Here is a 3,503-nt window from a genome sequence, read left to right as displayed (position 1 = left end):
TTGTTATGGCCTGAATAAGTTCAGGAGTAAAAATGTCCATAAAAAGTCACACATGTTGCTCGCTCTGTGTGCAATAATAGAGTTGAACATGATTTTTGAATGACCACCTCATCTCTGTACCCCACACATACAATTATCTATAAGGTCCCTCAGTCGAGCAGTGAATTAAAAACACAGAATCAACCACAGAGACCAGGGATGTTGGCAATTCTCCGCAAAGAAGGGCACCTATTGGTAGATGGGTAAAAATAAAAAAGCAGACATTAAAAATCCCTTTGAGCATGGTGAAGTTATTATTACATTTTGGATGGTGTATCAATACAGCCAGTCAATACAAAGACACAGGCATCCTTCCTAACTCAGTTGCCTAAGAGGAAAGAAACCGCTCAGGGATTTCCCCATGAGGCCCATAGTGACTTTAAAACAGTTACAGAGTTTAATGGCTGTGATAGGAGAAAACTGAGGATGGATCAACAACATTGTAGATACTCCACAATACTAACCTAATTGACAGAGTGAAAATAAGGAAGATTTTACGGAATTAAAATGTTCCAAAACATGTACTGTATCCTGTTTGCAACAAAGCACTAAAGTAATACTGCAAAAGATGTGGCAAAGTCATTCACTTTTTGGCCTGAATACAAAGTGTTATGTTTGGGGCAAATCCAATTCAACACATTACTGAGTACCACACTCCATATTTTCAAGCATAGTGTTGGCTGCATCATGTTATGGGTATGCGTGTAATCACCAAGGACTAGGGAGTTTTTCAGGATGAAAAAGAAACGGAATGGAGCTAAGCACAGGCAAAATCCTAGTGGAAAACCTGGTACAGTGTGCTTTCCACTTTTCAGCAGGACAATAACCTGAAACACAATGCCAAATCTACATTGAAGTTGCTTACCAAGAAGACAGTGAATGTTCCTGAGTGGCCGAGTTACAGTTTTGACTTAAATCTACTTTAAAATCTATGGCTAGACCTAAAAACTGTTATCTAGCAATGGTCAACAACCAATTTGACAGAGCTTGAAAAATGTTGAAAAGAATAATGGGCAAATGTAGCACAATCCAGGTGTGGAAAGCACTTACAGACTTACCCAGAAAGACTCACAGCTGTAATCGCTGCCAAACGTGCTTCTACAAAGTCTTGACTGAGGGGTGTGAATACTTATGTAAATGAGATATTTCTGTATTTAATTTTCTACACATTTGTAAACATTTCTAAAAACATGTTTTCACTTTGTCATTATGGGGTATTGTAAGCAGATGGTTGAGAAAAAAAATTGATTTTATCCAATTTGAATTCAGGCTGTACCATAACAAAAAAATGTGTAAGTCATCCGGGTATGAATACTTTCTGAAGGCATAAACATAATTCCTAGTTAGGGAAAAGGAGTAAAGAAGACGGGACATTACATGTCAGCCCATTATCAGCCTCAAAACATAATTGATGCTTATCAAAACAAAAAATGTGGTGTTAACCAATTGATGCTCATGTCAATTGGCCATGCTCCCATCAGGTTTTGCGGTAGCAATGGGAAAAGATGAGCGTCAACCAAATGATGCTTATATCAATACATTGCTGTTAATGGGAAATTGGTAGACACTGTCTAGAAATAGAAATAGTTTTAGTTACTCAGCTCCGTGGTCCTGGAAATCTCTCCTAAACATTTAGAAATTTGATGATCTAGTTTCGTTGGTGGAATTTAAAACACTTGATCGATGTATATATCATAGAAGAGTGTAATTGTTTATAGGCCAGCTGTTTTTGGTCATGACCTTTATGTTTTTAATGTAAAATGTTTGTTTTTTTATACTGTATGTGTGTTTATAGTTTTGTTTAATGTTGTGTTAGTGTATGTAAGTTGTTTTGTCTGAAACGATGTTCCCCCTGCTGTTATTAGACCAGGTCTCTCTTGGAAAAGAGATGTTATCTCAATGAGAAAAACCTGTATAAATAAAGGTAAAAAATAAAAAATAAATATAAACATTTTAAAAAAAGGAAAAGATGAAAAGAGGAAAAGATGAGACTCACAGACAGACAGTTCTTCTCTCTTTCCCCGTCTCTCTATTCTCTCTCTCTCTCCCTCCCTCCCCCTTCTCTCTCCCTCCTTCTGTTTCTATATTTCTACTTCCTCTTTACCCCCCTCCTCTTCTCTCTGTCCCCTTCTTTCACTCCCTCCACCTCTTCCCCTCTCCCTTTCTCTCTTTCCCTTCCTCTCTCTCTCTCTCTCTCCCTCCTATCTCCCTCCTCTCGCTTTCTCTCCCATCCCTCCTCTCACTTCCCCTCCCTCTTTTACCCTATCCCTCTCTCGTTCCCCTCCCTCCCCGTCCTCTCATCTCTCTCTCTCTCTCCCTCCCTCCTCTCCTCTCAATCCCTCCTCTCTCCCACCTCTGTCTGTCTGTTGACTCTCCCTCCCCTCCCTCCTCTCGCTGCAATGTACTGACGTAAACGTCAACCCATCACTTCCTGTTGAATGCAATATATTGACATAAGCGTCAATTAGTTGGCACTCATCTTTACCCATTGACTGTGATGTATTGACATTTGCGTACACCCTATGACACTCATCAATGCATTGACACAAGCATCAAGTGGTTGAAGCTCATCTTTTCCCATTGGCACCGCAATGACCAATTCACAGGAGCTTGAATTGGTTGACGCATAACTTTTGGCAACAATGACATGACAAGATTCCGTTTTCCTATGGTATCATCTTGCACATGGCCAAAAATACCAGCAAACTCCATTGACACACTATATCTCAAAGAGACAGAGTGATACTAGCTATGGGCAGAAGTAAAGTGTCTCGTTTCAAACGGCGTCACCACTTTTCTGGCTCTCGTTCTCATGAGTTTATTACCGGGAATGACTGGAATGTTCCACTTCAGTTATCAAAATATGTACATCTCTAGATATTTCCACCCAAGGCATCAACACACAACGATTCATAGCTCTTAAATCTAAACGGTTCCCTCTTCCTCGAGTTTCATTAGGCAGATCTGTCTTTGTCTGACCACCGTAGCCCAGTGATGTTTTCAGACAAAATGTTTAACTTGTGAGCAGTCTGTTAAAGAGACACTCAGACAGGCCAGTCAGGCCACACAAGATGAAGAGTCCTGTAATGACTGTGTTTTCACAGACTCATTGAAGCAACACAAGAACTGCAATCCATTAAAACCTGAGACACACACACACACATACACACACACAGAATTCACACACAATGATCAAGTTGTTAGTCAAAGCTTCTTTCCTGCAGCCATCCATCCCTACGCAGCATCAGTGCCCTGCATACTTATCCTCTCCAGTCCGGCTCCACACATTCAGCCCACTTCAGCCCAGCCCAGGTCTCAAGATGATAAGATGATAAGTCAGATGCTCAACCACCCCGTCCCAAACACTTGGCTGTGCGTGGGATAACGTTGGGAGAAGGTTGCTAGCTGGTATGATAAGAAAAGAATGATCTCAAAGGCCTAGCTAATGTCTCCACCTCTGAAAA

The sequence above is a fragment of the Oncorhynchus tshawytscha genome, linkage group LG07, assembly GCF_018296145.1.
Source record: "Oncorhynchus tshawytscha isolate Ot180627B linkage group LG07, Otsh_v2.0, whole genome shotgun sequence".
Lineage (NCBI taxonomy): Eukaryota > Metazoa > Chordata > Actinopteri > Salmoniformes > Salmonidae > Oncorhynchus > Oncorhynchus tshawytscha.
The sequence above is the reverse complement of the archived record's forward strand: the minus strand, read 5'-3'. Positions refer to the sequence as shown.